Raw genomic sequence first — 18784 nt, 5'->3', positions numbered from 1 at the left:
TTCACTGTGAACCCCAGGTCAGACAGGAACTGTGTCCAACTTGATTAGCTTGCATATACCCCAGCGCTTAGAACACTGCCTGGTACATGGCAAGTGCTTAATAAATACCATTAAATAAAAAATAAATGAAATAATTAAAAAAATAGGATTAAATAGCTGTCCTCTCTCCTCCTTATATTATCAGCCTCCCATGAGAGAGGACTGTGCCTGACCTGATTATCTTGCATCTACCCTGGTGCTTGGCATATAATAGTAAGGGCTTTACAAACTTGCAAGAATTATTCTTATTAGATAGGAGATAGGAACAGGTAGAGAAGCTGAATATCTCTACTGCAAGCCCTCCAGGAGTCATTAGGTTCTATCTGTATCAGCAATCGCAGTTCTCGAGGGCCTATTAAGAAGTAGCTTACTGAGTCTTCAGAGCAGCCAAATGAGAAGGGCCTAATAATAATAATAAAAATGTTGGCATTTGTTAAGTGCTTACTATATGCAAAGCACTGCTCTAAGCACTGGAGAAGATAGAAGGTGATCAGGTTGTCCCACTTGGGGATCACAGTCTTAATCCCCATTTTTCAGATGAGGGAACTGAGGCACAGAGAAGTTAAGTGACTTGCCCAAAGTCACGCAGCTGACAAGTGGCAGAGCCGGGATTTGAACCCTTGATATCTGACTCCCCAGCCCGGGCTCTTTCCACTGAGCCACCCTGGCCTACTGAGAAACAGTAGAACTCAATGGGAAGAGCACAGACCTGGGAGTCAAAGGACCTGGGTTCTAATCCCGGCCAGCCACGTCTGCTATGTGACCTTGGGTAAGTCACTTCGCAATTCTGTGCCTTAGTTCCCTCATCTGTAAAATGGGACAGAGACTGTGGCCACTTTCATTCATTCATTCAATAGTATTTATTGAGCGCTTACTATGTGCAGAGCACTGTACTAAGCGCTTGGGATGAACAAGTCGGCTTTGATCAACTCTTATCTACCCCAGGGCTTAGAACAGTGCTTGGCACACAGTAAGCGCTTAACAAGTACCATAATCATTAGTATTACTTAGTGCACCACCCTGTATTAAACACTGAGAAAATTACAAGAGAAATAGAAAACCTGGCTCCCTGTCCTCAAGGAGCATTCAATCGAGCAGCTTCATTTATGGCCTCGTGGCTACAGCACGGACCTGGGAGTCAGAAGGTCAGGGGTTCTAATCTCAACTTGACCACTGGTCTGCTGTGTGACCTTGGGCAAGTCACTTCACTTCTCTGGGCCTCAGTTACCTCATCCGTAAAATGCGGATTGAGATTGTGAGCCCCACGTGGGACAGAGACTGGGTCCAACCCGATTTGGGTGGATCCAACTCAGAGCTTAGTACAGTGTCTGATAACAGTAAGGAGAAAGGAGTTAGAGGAGTGTAGAACAGCTTGGGAAGCACTTCTCTGTGCCTCAGTTACCTCATCTGTAAAAAGGGGATTAAGACTGTGATCACCATGTGGGGCAGGGACTGTGTCCAACCTGATTAGCTTGTATCCACCCCAGCTTTTAGTGTAGGGCCTGGCACATAGTAAATGCTTAACAAATACCATTAAAAAAAAAAACCACTGGCGTTGTCTCCCTGCCACTGTTGGATACACACACTCAAAATTAAATCCCTTCATTTATTATCCCATATGCTGTACAGAACTGCCACATGGGAGACGCTTGGTGAAATCTGGGCTAGAAACTGGGGATGTGTGCGGGTGTGTGTGTGTATATACACATGAGCGAAAAAGACAAAATATTGAATTTGTTATTTAAATATGTGCATTATTTATATTTACTTCCTGGTACACATCAAAATCAGGAAGTTTTTATTTATACCCAAGCCGAGAAAAGCAGTACTGTTGTATTCCAAAAAGATCAAAGACGGTTTCAGTGTAGACCTACCCAGAGGCGGGAAGACATCTGTTCATTGTTGTATTCTCCCGAGGGCTTAGTACGGTGTTCTGCACACAGTAAGTACTCAATAAATACTGATAGAGTGACTGATCTTGGCCTCTTAAGGTCCTTTTCACCGGAAAAAGTGACAATTTATCATTTCCTTTATTTTATTTTCCATGTTTTCGGGTCGATTTCTAGAGACAGGTTTTGAAAATGGGGAGAAGCAAGAGAGAAGGACAAGGCAGCCCATAAATCAATGAATAGTATTTACTGGGCACTTACTGTTTATGGAGCCCTCTACTAAACAGTTGGGGAAATACAGTAGACTCTATAGACATGATTCCTGCCCTCAAGAAGTTTATATATATATATATATTTTGGTACTTGTTAAGCGCTTACTATGTGCCGAGCACTGTTCTAAGCGCTGGGGTAGACACAGGGGAATCAGGTTGTCCCACGTGGGGCTCACAGGTTTAATCCCCATTTTATAGATGAGGGGACTGAGGCACAGAGAAGTTAAGTGACTTGCCCACAGTCACACAGCTGACAAGTGGCAAAGCTGGGATTCGAACTCATGAGCCCTGACTCCAAAGCCCGTGCTCTTTCCATTGAGCCACGCTGCTTCTCCATGCCACTACGGGAGACAGACACTAGCGCTTAGCACAGCACTTGGCCTATGGTAAGTGCTACATGAGTAGAATGATTAGGATTGGTATTATTAAACGATGAAGAGATTGTGGTATTTGTTAAATGCTTACGATGTGCCAAGCACTGTTTTAAGCACTGGGGTAGACATAAGTTAATCAGGTTGGACACTGTCTCTGTCCCACCTAGGCTCACAGTCTTAATCCCCATTTTACAGTTGAGCTAACTGAGTCCTAGAGAAGTGAAGTGACTTACCCAAGGCCACACAGCCGACAAGTAGAGGAGCCGGGATTAGAAGCCAGGACCTCCTGACTCCCAGGCCCAAGCTCTATCCACTACACCTGGTAATGGAGGGAATATATTGGGGGCGGGGGAAAAAAAGAGTGACTAGTCAGAGAAAGCCTCCTGGAGGAGATGTGATTTCAGAAGAGTTATGAAGATGTTGGCAACAGTAGTCTTTCAGATGTGAAGGGGGAGGGAGGCCAGAGTCAGAAGTATGGGGCAGAGCAAGTAGGTTGGCTTGAGAGAAATGAAGAGGGTGTTCTGGGGTGGAGTGGGAGAAGAGAGGATAAAATAAACAGGCCACCGGCCAGCGTTTTCTACTTCAAAATTTACATTTCCCAAACTCCAAATACATTCCGAAGAGGAAATAAGCTTATGGGCTGCCAAGAACAGCCACTGTGAGATTCAGTGGCAATGTTGATTCTCAATGTAGTCATTAACATCATTCTTCAGTGCTTTTCCCAACTTACCACATTTGATGGTTCTATATAAACCGTGACAAGGGGGCTTGGGCAACGTATATGAGACCCCAGATCTGAGGATGCCAGGTAGGAAACTCAAGTGCCTCTAATTGCAGCATTCGCGAGAGGGCAGATGACTTGTCCTTATGAATGACTCACTCATCCTCTGAGATCATTCCAAGGCAGCTGTCCAAGAGGACTTTGAGGAGTTCATCTCAGCAAACCTCGCAGGGTCACGTCGGGCTTGTGAGCTTCCAAGAAGAAAGCAAAACTTCTTCGCGCCGGGTAGCAATGTGGCCTAAAAAGAGCGCTGACCAGAAGCAGCGTGGTTTAGTGGATAGAGCATGAGCCCGGGTGTCAGAAGGACCTGGGTTTTATTCCCGGTTCCGCCCCATGTCTGCAGTGTGACCATGGGCAGGCCACTTCACTTCTCTGGGCCTCAATTACATCATCAGGTAAAATGGGGATTAAGACTTGAGCCCAATGTGGGACAGGGACTGTGTCCAACCTGATTAACGTATATCTACCCCAGTGTTTAAAACAGTGCTTGGCACATAGTAAGCCCTTAACAAGTAGCTTAATTATTCTTATTCTTATTAATCCCTCCTCTGCTCCTTCCCTGCTGTCCCACCTCGAGCAAGTCACTCAACTTCTCTGTTCCTCAGTCTGTTAAGCATGGGGATTCAATACTTGTTCACCCTCTCAGACTACAAGTCCCATGTCGTGCAGGGATTGGGTCTGGCCTCATTGGATTATACCTAACTCAGAGCTTGGCACAATGCTTGGCACCAGTAAGTGCTTCAAAATGCCACAGTATTATCATTAGGTCATATAAGGAACGGCATAGCTCAGTGGAAAAAAAGCACGGACCTGGGAGTCACAGGACCTAGGATCTAATCCCAGCTCTGCTACTTCCCTACTGTGTGGCCTTGGGTAAATCACAGTTTCGCTGTGACTCAGTTTCCCCATCTGTAAAATGGAGATTAATTCCTCTTCTGCCTCCTACTAAACTGTGAGACCCAAGTGGGGGAGATGGGCTACGTTTGACCCAATTGTATCTACCCCCAAGCTTAGTTCAGTCCTTGGCACAGAGAAAGCACTTGAGAAATACCACTATGATCATTAGTGCACTCAGTTGGCACAAAATAAATGCCATTACCATTTCCACTACGACCGCCATTCTTTCCTAAATTGTCCAGACCCAAGCTTTAATGTGAAGCGGTTCATTTCCTGGGGTATTTATTACAGTAAGGAAATCTTCGCTTTCAATCCATTAGTAGTTGATGAGGAGCAGTGTTGCTGACTGGCTAACACAAAGTTAATGGCTCGCTCTATTTTACTTATATTAAAATCTCATTTAGACATGATCGTCGTGAACATTCAGCTTGACACAGGATGAATCTCCATTCTGTTTACTAGCTTGGGGAAATTTCCAGGGTAATTTCTGCTCATTTTCCTTTCTTTCTAAGGAAGAGGATAGCTCCTTCAACTCCTTCCAAGGCTTCTGTTACAAGTCATTCATTTTGGAAAGGGTTCCCAATACTCTAGTTCTCGATCGGAGACTTTCATTCATTCATTCAATTGTATTGAGTGCTTACTGTGTGCAGAGCACTGTACTAAGCTCTTGGGAAAATACAATACAGCATTAAAGAGAGACTGTCCCTGCTCACAACAAGCTCATTGTCTTGTCGTACGTAAGTGCTGTGGGGTGGGGAGAGGGGAGAAGAGCAAAGGGAGCAAGGCAGGGTGATGCAGAAGGGAGTGAGAGATGAGGAAAAGGATGTCTCCTCTGAAATGCCACCTCCTCCACATGCGCAAAGGATCCCATTCCTTCGCACCTTATAAAAATCTCACCCCTTCCCAACTTCCCTCCTTAACTACCATCTTCAACTGCTCACTCTCCAGTGGCTTCTTCCCCACTGCCTTCAAACATGGCCATGTCTCCCCCACCATAAAAAACCCTCCCTTGACCCCACAGCCCCCTCCAGTTATCGCCCCATCTCCCTCTTACCTTTCCTCTCTAAACTCCTTGAGCGATTCGTCTACACCCACTGTCTTACATTCCCCTCCTCCAATTCTCTCCTTGACCCCCTCCATTCTGACTTCCATCACCTTCACTTCACACTTTCACTCTAAAAGGTCATCAGTGATATCCTGCTTGTCAAATCCAATGGCCCGCACTCCATCCTAATCCAGCTTCGCCTCAGCTGCCTTCATTCATTCATTCAATCGTATTTATTGAGCACTTACTGTGTGCAGAGCACTGTATCAAGCACTTGGAAAGTACAATTTGGCAACAGATAGAAACAATCTGTTTCTTTCAACAATGGGCTCCCAGTCTAGAAGGGGGAGACAGACAACAAAACAAAGCAAGTAGACAGGCATCAATAGCATCAAAATAGATAAATAGAATTATAGATATATATATACATCATTAATAAATAGAATAATAAATATTTACAAATATACACCAGTGCTGTGGGGTGGGGAAGGGGGTGGAGCAGAGGGGTGATGGGAAGGGGAGGAGGAGCAGAGGCAAAGGGGGGCTCAGTGTGGGAAGGCCTCCTGGAGGAGGTGAGCTCTCAGGAGGGCTTTGATTGGGGGAAAAGAGCTAGTTTGGCAGATGTGAGGAGGGAGGGCAATCCAGGCCAGAGGTAGGAAGTGGTCCAGGGGTCGATGGCGGGACATGCTTCAACACTGAGGACCACCGCATTCTCCTGGAAACATTATCCAACCCTGGCTTCACTGATTCTGTCTTCTCCTGTTTCTCCTCTTCTCTCTCTGGCCGTTTATTCTCAGCCTCCTTCAAGGGCTCCTTCTCTGCCTCCCATCCCCTAACTATAGGGGTCCCTCAAGGTTCAGTTCTTGGTCCCCTTCTATTCTCCATCTACACTCACTCCCTTGGAGAACTCATTCGCCCCCACGACTTCAACAACCATCCCTAGGTGAATGATACACAGATCTATATCCCCTCCCCCGTTCTCTCTCTCCTCTCCAAGCTCGCATCTCCTCCTGCCTTCAGGACATCTTTACTGGGATGTCCTCCTACCACCTGAAACTCAACACGTGCAAAACAGAACTCATTTTCCCTCCCAAACATTCCCGTCACTGTAGACGGCACTGCCATCCTTCCCATCTCACAAGCCGGTAACCTTGGTGTCATCCTTTTCATTCATTCATTCAATAGTATTTATTGAATGCTTACTATGTGCAGAGCACTGTACTAAGCGCTTGGAATGAACAAGTCGGCAACAGATAGAGACAGTCCCTGCCATTTGACGGGCTTACGGTCTAATCGGGGGAGACGGACAGACAAGAACGATGGCAACAAATAGAGTCGAGGGGAAGAACATCTCGTAAAAACAATGGCGACTAAATAGAATCAAGGCGATGTACATCTCATTAACAAAATAAATAGGGTAATGAAAATATATAGAGTTGAGCAGTTGAGTACGGTGCCGAGGGGATGGGATGGGAGAGGGGGAGGAGCGGAGGGAAATGGGGGGAAAAGAGGGTTTAGCTGCGGAGAGGTGAAGGGGGGGTGGTAGAAGGAGTAGAGGGAGAAGAGGAGCTCAGTCTGGGAAGGCCTCTCAGAGGAGGTGAGTTTTAAGTGGGTTTTGAAGAGGGGAAGAGAATGAGTTTGGCGGAGGTTAGGAGGGAGGGCGTTCCGAGACCGCGGGAAGACGTGGCCCGGGGGTCGACGGCGGGATAGGCGAGACTGAGGGACGGCGAGGAGGTGGGCGGCGGAGGAGCGGAGCCTGTGGAGTGGGCGGTAGAAAGAGAGAAGGGAGGAGAGGTAGGAAGGGGGGAGGTGACGTAGAGCCTCGAAGCCTAGAGTGAGGAGTTTTTGTTTGGAGCGGAAGTCGATAGGCAACCACTGGAGGTGTTTAAGAAGGGGAGTGACAGGCCCAGATCATTTCTGCAGGAAGATGAGCCGGGCAGCGGAGTGAAGATAGACCGGAGTGGGGCGAGAGAGGAGGAAGGGAGATCAGAGAGAAGGCTGACACAGTAGTCTAGCCGGGATATAACGAGAGCCCGTAGCAGTAAGGTAGCCGTCTGGGTGGAGAGGAAAGGGGGGATCTTGGCGATATTGTAGAGGTGAAACCGGCAGGTCTCGGTAACCAATAGGATGCGTGGGGTGAACGAGAGAGACGAGTCAAGGATGACACCGAGATCGCGGGCCTGAGAGATGGGAAGGATGGTCGTGCCATCCACGGTGATAGAGAAGTCTGGGAGAGGACCGGGCTCTCATTCACCCCTCATAGCCAATCAGTCACTAAATTCTGCCAGTCTCACCTTCACAACGTCACCAAGATGCGCCTTTTCCTCTCCATCCAAAGTGCTGCCACATTAGTACAAACACTCATCTTATCCCACCAAGATTGCTGCATCAGCCTCCTTTCTGACCTCCAAACCTCCTTCCTCTCCCAATTCAGTCCATACATCATTCCACTGCCCGGATTATCTTTCTACAGAAATGTTCAGGGCATGTCACTCCCCTCCTCAAAAATCTCCATTGGTTGCCTATCCACCTGCGTATCAAACAAAAACTCCTCACTATTGGCTTTAAAGCTCTCCATCGCTTTGCCTCCTCCTACCTCACCTCCCTCTTCTCCTCCTACATCCCAGCCCACACACTCCACTCCTCTGCTGCTAACCTGCTCATTGTATGTCCATCTCACCTGACTTGCCACCGACTCCTGGCCCACATCCTACTTCTGACCTGGAATCTCCTCCCTCTTCAAATTCACCAATCACTCTACCCTACTTCAAAGCCTTACTGAAGGCTCTCCTCCTCCAAGAGGCCTTCCCAGACAAAGCTCCACTTTTCCTCAACTCCCCCTTCCTTTCATGTCACCCTGACTCACTCCCTTTGCTCTTCCCTCCTCTTCCTGCCCCATAGCACTTACGTGAATATGCATATATACTACATTTATTGATATTGATGTCTATTTACTTGTATTGATGAAGTCTGTCTCACCCTCTCTAGACTGTGAACCTGTTGTGGGCAGGGATTGTCTCTCTTTATTGCTTTATTGCACTTTCCCAAGCACTTAGTACAGTGCTCTGCACACAGTAAGCACTCAATAAATATGATTGAATGAATGATTGATAAGTGGGTTGTAATCAGGTTGTCCCACACTGGGCTCACAGTCTGAATCCCCGTTTTACAGATGCGGTAACTGAAGCACAGAGAAGTTAAGTGTCTTGCCTAAAGTCACAAAGCTGACAAGTGGCGGAGCCGGGATTAGAATCCCCGACCTCTGACTCCCAAGCCCGTGCTCTTTCCACTAAGCCACACTGCTTCTTAACTGGTTATTATTATTACAGGTCTATTGCTTTACATTAGAAGCAACATGACTTAGTGGAAAGACCTTGGGCCTGGGAATCAGGGGACTGGATTCCAATCCTAGATCCGCCACTTGCCTGTTATGTGACCTTGTGTAAGTCACTTAACTTCTCTTTGCCTCAGTATCCTCATCTGTAAAATGGAAATTCAATACTTGTTCTCCCGCTCCCTTAGACCGAGAGCACCGTATGAGACAGGGATTGGGTCCTACCTGACAATCTTGTATCTACCCTAGCACTGTGCTTGGCACATAGTAAGGATGGAATGTGCATATATTCTATTGTGTACATATCTATAATTCTATTTACCTATTTTGATGCTATTGTTGCCTGTCTACTTGTTTTCCTGTCTGTCTCCCCCTTCTAGACTGTGAGCCAGTTGCTGAGTAGAGATTGTCCCTATCTGTTGCTGAATCATACTTTCCAAGTGCTTAGTACAGTGCTCTGCACACAGTAAGTGCTCAATAAGTATGATTGAATGAATGAATGAACGAATAACACAATTATTATTTAAATAACTAAAAGACTGGTGTCACAGAACAACTGAGAAGTGTATATTGTGGTAGAGAAAATTGCTTCACCAAAATAGGCCCAGAAGGATCTACAGGTGTAAACTGTCAGGAACTGGTTGTATTATACCTGGAGTTAGAGCAGAATTTAAGAAGAACACAGATCTCCCAACTGTCATTTGTTCTTCAGTAACAGAATCCAAGTTTCCAGTGAGATCCACTGACTCTAGCTTCTTTAAAAATCAAAACTTTAATCAAGAAATTTCAGAGCAAAGAAAAAGCTCTCAAATGCACAAGGAACCAAAGAGAGACCTACTGTCCTTGTCCAAGAGAAGACAATCTCATTAGCCAATTTGGAAATATCTAGACAGGGCATAGGGTGTTCATGTTTACCGATCCTCTTTAATTAATCAATCAATGGTATTTAATGGGTGCTTACTGCATGGACAGCTCTGTACTAAGCGCTTGAAAATGCACAATACAACAGAGATGTTCGAACACTCACTGAGATGCTTGGGAGGGAATCTTAATAAGTAGGAGACCTGGACTCCAATCTTCAAGAAGCTTAATCCAGTGTCTAATTATTCTTCCCCTAAATACCAGAAAGTTGTTTTTTTTAATGGCATGTGTTGAGCACCTGCCCTGTATTAAGCACTGGGGAAGATACCAGCTAATCAGGTTGGAAACAGTCCCTGTCCCACGTGGAGCCCACAGTCTTAATTCCCATTTTATAGATGAGGTAACTGAGGCTCAGAGAAGTGGAGTGACTTGCCCCAGGTCACACAGAAGACAAGCGGTGGAACAGGATTGGAACCCAGATCCTTATACTAATAATAATTGTGGTATTTGTAAAACACTTACTATGTGCCAGGGACTGTACCAAATGCTGGCATGGATATGAGCAAATCAGGTTGGACACAGTCCCTGTCCCACATGAGGCTCACAGTCTTGTTTTGTTTTGTGTCTTGCTTGGGGTAGACATTGTCTCTTTCTGTTGCCGAATTGTACTTTCCAAGTGCTTAGTATGCTACTCTCCACAAAGTAAGCGCTCAATAAATACGAGGGCTTCCCCCTTTAAACTGTGGGCGAGGTTTGTCTCTATTTGTTGCTGAATTGTATTTCCAAGTGCTTAGTACAGTGTTCTGCACATAGTAAGTGCTCAATAAATACGATTGAATGAATGAATACCCATTTTAGAGAAGCAGTGTGGTTTAGTGTGGTTTAGTGTGGTTTGGGAGTCAGAGGTTGTGGGATCTAATCCCAGCTCCACCACTTGTCAGCTGGGTGACTTTGGGCAAGCCACTTAATAATAATAATAATAATAATGCTGGTATTCATTAAGTGCTTACTATGTGCCAAGCACTGTTCCAAGCCCTGGGGTAGATACAGGGTCATCAGGTCGTCCCACATGAGGCTCACAGTTAATCCCCCATTTTACTGATGAGGTAACTGAGGCACAGAGAAGTTAAGTGACTTGCCCACAGTCAGCTGACAAGTGGCAGAGCAGGGAGTCGAACCCATGACCCCTGACTCCGAAGCCCAGGCTCCTTCCACTGAGCCATGCTGCTTCTCTGTGCCTCAGTCACCTCATCTGTAAAATGGGAATGAAGACTGTGAACCCCACTTGGAACAACGTGATTACCTTGTATCTCCCCCAGCACTTAGAACAAAGTCAGACCTTAATAAATACCATCTTCAGCATCATCATCATCATTTTACAGATGAGGTAGCTGAGGCATGGAGAAGTGAAGTGACTTGCCCAAGGTCACACAGCAGGCAATTAGCATTACTGGGATTCGTACCTAGGTCCTCTGACTCGCAGACCTGTGCTTCCTACTAGGCCACCCGGCTCCTCGTATGACAGAATAATAATAATAGCTGTGATATTTTGAAGTACTTAGAAGGAGCCAGACCTCTGAGATGCACCTGAAGAGTTTTCAGTACACCACGTGGGACAACCTGATCACCTTGCATCCCCTCAGTGCTTAGAACGGTGCTTTGCACATAGTAAGCGCTTAACAAATACCATCATCATTATTATTATCATCTATGGGAAGGAGAACGTATCAGAGGCCTACGTATTCCATCCCTAGCTTGGGCAGTGGCTAAAGTGTGGCGGGCAATCTGCTACAAGTCAAAAGTTACCTGTGCTGAGCAGCAGTGGCATGGGGGTGGGGACTCAAGTTCACTGCACGGAAGGAGGCGATGGTAAACCATTTCTGGAATTTTACCAAGAAAACTCTATGGAACCACTACCAGAAGGATCACAGTTGGAGGTGGGGCGTACTGGAAGAGATGTGACTATGGCATCGCTATGGGTTGGAGACGAGTTGATTCTATCATCCGCTTGATTCTATTTATTGCTATTGTTCTCGTCTGTCCGTCTCCCCCAGTTAGACCGTAAGCCCGTCAGAGGGCAGGGACCGTCTCTATCTGTTACCCATTTGTACATTCCAAGCGCTTAGTACAGTGCTCTGCACATAGTAAGCGCTCAATAAATACTATTGAATGAATGAATGAATGAGTTGACATCCTAAGACAGGCGGTAGATGCGAAGTACTTTCCTAAACACTGGCATAGCTACAATCCAGTGATACCAGTCATGGTCCCTTACCCAACAGGAGACTTGCTCTCTAAGTAATCCCCATTACATTATGACTTTATGCCACCTGCCTGGCATGGCATAAGGACATCATGTGGGATGGGATAGGATGGGGCGGTGTATTTTCACAATACGGCACAGCTAATTGTCTGAGGCAGCCCAAGTGTCTTTGTTTCCCCTCCCCTCAAGAACCTCCAGTGGTTACCCATCCGCCACCACATCAAACTCCTCACCATTGACTTTAAAAATTTCAATCCCCTTGCCCTCTCATGCCTCACCTCGCTACTCTCCTAGCACAACCCAGTCCACACATTTCACTCCTCTAATGCTAACCTTCTCCCTGTGCCTCAATCTCGCCCATCTCACCTCCAACCTCTCACCCCATTCTGCCCCTGGCCTGGAACACCCTCCCTCCTCATATCCATCAGACAATTACTTTCCCCTACTTCAAAGTCTTATTTAATGCACATCTCCTCCAAGAGACCTTCCCTGACTACACCCTCTTTTTCCTTCTCTTCATAATAATAATGTTGGTATTTGTTAAGCGCTTACTATGTGCCGAGCACTGTTCTAAGCGCTGGGGTAGATACAGGGTCATCAGGTTGTCCCACCTGAGGCTCACAGTTAATCCCCATTTTACAGATGAGGTAACGGAGGCACAGAGAAGTTAAGGGACTTGCCCACAGTCACACAGTTGACAAGTGGCAGAGCCGGCAATCGAACTCATGACCCCTGACTCCCAAGCCCGTGCTCTTTCCACTGAGCCACGCTTCATCTCACTTCTGCATCACCCTGACTTGCTCCCTTTATTCATCCCCCCCCTCACAGCCCCACAGCACTTACGTATATGTCTGTAATGTGTTTATATTAATGCCTCTGTAGACTGTAATCTCATTGCGGGCAGGGAATGTGTCTATTTACTGTTGTATTGTACTCTCCCAAGCGCTTAGTACCGTGCTCTGCACGGAGTGGCTCGGTGGAAAGAGCCCGGGCTTGGGAATCAGAGGTCATGGGTTCGAATCCCGGCTCCGCCGCCTGTCAGCTGTGTGACTGTGGGCAAGTCACTTCACTTCTCGGTGCTGCGGTTCCCTCCTCTGGAAAATGGGGATGAAGACTGTGAGCCCCACGTGGGACAACCTGATGACCCTGTATCCCCCCAGCGCTTAGAACAGTGCTCTGCACATAGTAAGCGCTTAACAAATACCAACATTATAGTAAGCCCTCAATGAATGTGACTGTCACTTTAAGACTCCCTCACCCCCTGCTACGGAGGAAAGACGGGGGAAACACTAACACAGCTCAGGGGAAGAAGCTCTAGATTGTAAACTTGCTGTGGGCAGGGAATGTGTCTGTTAATTCTTATGTTGTACTCTCCGAAGCGCTTAATACAGTGCTTTGCACAGAGTAGGTGCTCAATAAATACAACTGAAGAACAAATGAATGATTTGCAAGACACGGTGGAAAGAGGCTGAGAGCAAGGTCTAAGCTGCAAAGCAAACAAGAGGCAAAAAGCAAGAGGCAAAGTTGTGGGAAGCGATAAGGGGGAGGAGGGGAGAAGTGGGAGGGAGAGATTGAGGCAGGAGGCTTGAGGGGAGGGAGATATGTCAGTTTGAATTTGAGAAAATCTGGTCATTTCTGCTCATGCCTGGGATTGCCCACAGAAGCGTCTTATCAGATGCCAGATTCCTGCTAGGCATTCCGCAACACAGAGACCAGATTGGACTTGAGACAATATTTTTATCATGCAGGAGAAGCCCAGTCTTTCTGGCAGAGGAATCTGTCGAAAACTAAGTGGTGCACCTCAGAAAAGACGAAGCGTTCTTTTCTCCAAACAATCTCCATCTCTCCAGCGACGAACACACATGCAACCTCTGGGAATCGCTCTCCCCTTGAATCCCACCGGACGAATTGCCCATCATTCCCATCCTGTGTTTGCCGACACCTACAGCGGCACAGAGACCAAAATGTGGAAAACAATCTCGCTCGTGTTTGGTGCGAAACAGCTGATGTCCTTTTTCAGCATTCCTCTTCGACCATTCGAACTGCGGGTTTCTCTCGAATCTGGGACCTGGAGTTCGGGTCTGTCAGCCGAGCTTCGATTGGTCCGAATCTAGCTGACACCATGGGAGTTCAAGAGCTCAGACCGTGCTATAAATGGATCCTCCGGCTGCAGGATTTTCTTACATGTTGGCCCAGCAATTTCAGCCTCTCCAGTAGATTGAGGATAATGAGGACCGGTAGTGATATACTGGAAATAGACTCTGTGGGCATATGTCTGAGAATTACCTCGTAAATAGTGGTTATCATCTTTAATGAGGTCTTTGAAATTTCCCCGTGAGCAAGCATATTCTACAGCCTTCAAGTGACACTCCAGCTTATCTGAGAATAATTCAATCTTGATGCATCCTATCTTAGACCACTTTCAAGAGCAAGCTGGTTATTTAGGCCCTTCTATCGTGTTCTCTTCCACATTCAGGATGCGGACACTTCTCTGTCTGGAGAACCACATTTAGATACAAATAGTACTGCTTGGGATATTTGATAAGGGCTCACTAGGTGCCAAGCACTGTGCTAAACCTCCGAGTCGACTCAAGATAATTAGGGACAGCGACTGTGTGCCATCTCAAATTCCCTGGGCCTCAGTTTCCTCATCTGTAAAATGGGAATAGACTGCCTGTTTTATAGCATTTACTAAACACTTACTATGTGGTAAACACTGTGGTTCAGTTCAATCCTATATATTCATTCATTCAATCGTATTTATGGAGTGCTCACTGTGTGCAAAGCTCTGTACTAAGCACTTGGGAGAGGATGATATAACAATAAACAGACACACCCCCTGCCCACAATGAGCTCACAGCGGTAGCTGCAAGATTATAAGATTGGGCCCAGTCCCTGTCCCAGGTTTGTCTCACCATTTATTTTTATTCTCATTTTACAGATGAGAAAACCGAAGCCCAGAGAAGCTAAATAACTTGTCAAGGGTCACATAGTAGGCTGATGGTGTAGCTTGGATTCAAACCCAGGTCTCTTGACTCCCAGGCCTGGGCTTTTTCAATTAGATCATCCTCCCTCATTGACTGGGAGACAGGGACTGTGTCTGATATAATGATGGTAACATGGTAAGCACTTGCACTTGCACTATATTAAGCACTGGGGCAGATGAAAGGTAATCAGATTGAACACAGTCCCTATCCTACTTGGGGCTCATAGCCTAAAATGGAGGGATTAGGTTTTAATTTGCATTTTACAGATGAGGAAACTGAGGCATGGGGAAGTTAAGTGACTTACTCAAGGTCATTCAACAGACAGGTACTGAAGGCAGATTTAGAACCCAGATCTTTTGACCCCTAGGCCCAGGGATTTTCTACTAGACCATCCTGCTTCCCAATCTCACTGCCTTGTACTTATCCCAGCTCTTAGTAATAATAACAATTTAAAAAAAATGATGACAGTAATTGTGGCATTTTTCCTTTTCTTCCACTCCCTTTGGTACTGCCCTGACTTGATCCTTTTGCGTGGCCCAGTGGAGAGAGCACAGGCCTGGGAGTCAGAAGGCCCGGGGTTCTAATTCTAGCTCCGTCACCTGTCTGCTATGTGACCCAGGACAAGTCATTTAACTTCTCTGTGACTCAGTTCCCTCATCTGTAAAATGGGGATTAAGACTGTGAGCCTCATGTGAGACAGGGATTGAGTCCAACCCAATTATCTGGTATCTACCCCAGCATTTAGAAAAGTGCCTGGCTCATAGTAAGCACTTAACAAATACCATAATTATTATTATTCATATCTCCTCCCATATCACATCACTTAATGCAAATATGCATAATGTATTTATTTCTATTAATGTCTGTCTCTGCCCTCTAGACTGTAAGCTCACTGTGGGCAGGGAATGTGTCTGTTATATTCTTATACGCTCCCAAGTGCTTAGTACAGTGCTCTGCACACATTAAGCACTCAATAAATGCGATCGATTGATATTTGTTAAGCATTTTCATTCATTCATTCATATTCACTGAGTGCTTACTGTGCACAGAGCACTGTTCTAAGCACTTGGAAAGTACAATAGAGCAATAAAGAGACACAATCCCTGCCCACAGTGGGTTTACAGTCTGGGGGCAGAAGGAAGACAGACATCAAAACAAGTAAACAGAGATCAATATAAATGAATAAAATTATAGATATATATACATAAGTGCTGGGTGGGGGGAGCAAACGGAGCAAGACGAGGTGACGCGGAAGGGAGGGGGAGCTGAGGAAGAGGGGATTTAGTCTGGGAAGGCCTCTTGGAGGAAGTATGCCTTCATTAGGGCTTTGAAGGGTGGGAGAGTGATTGTCCGGCAGATTTGAGGAGGGAGGATGTTCCAGGCCAGAGGTAAGACGTAGGTCAGAGGTTGGCAGCAAGACAGGTGAGATGGAGGCACAGAGAGAAGGTTAGCACCAGGGGAGTGGAGTGTGCAGGCTGGGATGTAGAAGAAGAGAAGGGAGGTGAGGTAAGAAGGGGCACTTACCAAGCACCGTATTAAGTACTGGGGTAGATATAAGATAATCAGGACCAATCAGGACCCACAAGAGGACCATGATCTAAGTAGGAAGGAAAACAGGTACTAAATCGCCATTTTGCAGATGAGGGAACTGAAGCACAGAGAAGTTAAGTGACTTACCCAAGGTCACACAGCAGATGAGTATCGGAACCGGAATTAGAACCCAGGTTCTTCAGACACCCGGACCCATACTTTTTCCTCAAAGCTGGGAAGAATACTTGGGACATAATAAGGGCTTAAGAAATACCACAGTTGGGATTACGTTATTATATTAGGCACAGTCCATGCCTCATATCAAAAGTATTTATTGAGCATTTACTGTGTGCAGAGCACTGTACATAGAGCTTGGGAGAGTATAATACATAGACACCTTAGAGGAGGCTGAGGTACACAGTGAGTAGGTTGGCGTAGGAGGAGCAAAGTGTGTGGGATAAATTGTAAGAGGATTCATTCATTTGTATTTATTGAGCGCTCACTGTGTGCAGAACACTGTATTAAGCATTTGAGAGTACAATATAACAACAAACAGACTCATTGCCCGCCCACAGTGAGCTTACAGTCTAGAGAGGGAGACAGTCTAGAGGGGGAGGAGGGTACGGTAGCAGGGGGCAAGGTGATGGAGTGCTTCAAAGCCAATGGTAAGGAGTTTCTAATCAATGCGGAGGTAAGAAGCGGCGATATGTGTATCCATAGAAGAGTAGCCAAAAAATACTCCTAAAATTAATGTTAGGAAGACTTGATATGAAGAGCCTGGAAAAAGTCAAGAAATGTGCTGATGTAACAATTGCCACAAAAATACAAATTGTCAACTCTATGGTGCTTCCAGTGACACTGTATGGGTCCAAAAGCTGGAAAGTGAAAAAAACAGGATAGAAAGAACATCGATTCTTTTGAAATGTGGCGTTGGAGAAGGTCTTTGTGAATGCCATGGACTGCCTCAAAAACAAACAAAAGGATTTAGAGCAAATTAAACCAAAGTGTTCTTTGGAAGGCCAAATAACTCGACTTAGATTAGTATATTTTGGACCCATAATCAGGAGGACTAATTCTCTGGAGAAGACAGTAAAGCTAGAAAAGTCCAGGGAAAATGTGGAAGAGTCAGACCGGCAGCTAGATGGATAAAGACCATAACAACAATAATGGAAGAACCGATAGAAAGTTTGCGATTATAACAGAGGACAGGACATTCTGGAGAAAGTATATCCATGGAGTCCATTTGAATCGCAAACGACTGGACGGCATTTAAGAAAAAGAGGCGGTCCTCAGCACTGGATCTGCAGAGCCTGAAGCAAAGCACTCTTGTGATTGGTGAGTATTTAATAGAAAGAAGAAGGCAGGGACTACAAAAGTTGGGGAGGAGGAGATAGCAATATGGCCTTTGGAGAAGAGCGGGGGCCTGGGACTCAGAGGATCTGGGCTCTAATCCTGGCTCTACCACTAAGATATTGTGTAATTTTAATCAATCAATCGTTATTTATTGAGCACATACTGTATGCAGAGCACTGTACTAAGCACAGGTCATCTTAGGTCATTTTATCTTATTCATTTAGGTCATTTTAGGCAGGCCATTAAACTTCTCTGGGCCTCAGAGAAGTTTCTTCTTCTGTGAATGGGATTTCAATACCTGTTCTCTCTACTTAGATTGTGAGCCCCATGTGGTACAGGGACTGTGTCCAACCTGATTAACTACCCAATCGCTTAGTAAAGTACCTGGTACATAATAAATACTTGGGAAATATAATAATTGTTCTTATCAAGAACACACTGCAAATTATGATGGAAATCCAGCATGGCCCAAGAGCTAGTGCTCAGAGAAGCAGTGTGGTCTAGTGGTTAGAGCACAGGCCTGGGAGTCAGAAAGACCAGGGTTCTATTCCCGGTTCCACCACTTGTCGCTATGTGACCCTGGGCAAGTCACTAAATTTTTCTGTACCTCAGTTACCTCATCTGTAAAATTAGGATTAAGACTGTGACACCCATGTGGGACAAGGACTGTATCCAAACCGATTATCTTGTATCTACCGTAGTATTTAGTATAGTGCCTGGCACAGAGCTAGCGCTTAAATACCATAATTATTATCATTATCTATAATGGAAATAGAAAGACTGGGTCCTTTGCTGGACTTCCCTTGTGATGGGTGTCTCCTTATTTCAAAACTAGTGCTTTTTTGAGTGTCTATTTTGTGCACTGAACTAGGCACTCCGGGAAGTACCCAAGATGGGTGTTAAATGAAAGAAATCCCTTCCTAAGCTTAGGAGGAAAGACAAGAATGTAAGCTCCCTGAGGGCAGAGTTTGTGTCTACCAACTCTTGACTGTACTTTCCCAAGCAGTTACCACAGTGCTCTCCACAGGGTTAGGCCTCGATGAATACAATGGATTGATTGATGGATTACAGTGATTATAATAATTTGTCAGCAATGGTGAAATTTTAATCATTAAAAAATGCTTTTTAGTAGACTTTTCTACTCTTCTACTTTTAGGTG

The sequence above is a fragment of the Ornithorhynchus anatinus genome, chromosome 5 (assembly GCF_004115215.2).
Source record: "Ornithorhynchus anatinus isolate Pmale09 chromosome 5, mOrnAna1.pri.v4, whole genome shotgun sequence".
NCBI lineage: Eukaryota > Metazoa > Chordata > Mammalia > Monotremata > Ornithorhynchidae > Ornithorhynchus > Ornithorhynchus anatinus.
Note: the sequence above shows the minus strand (reverse complement) of the source record.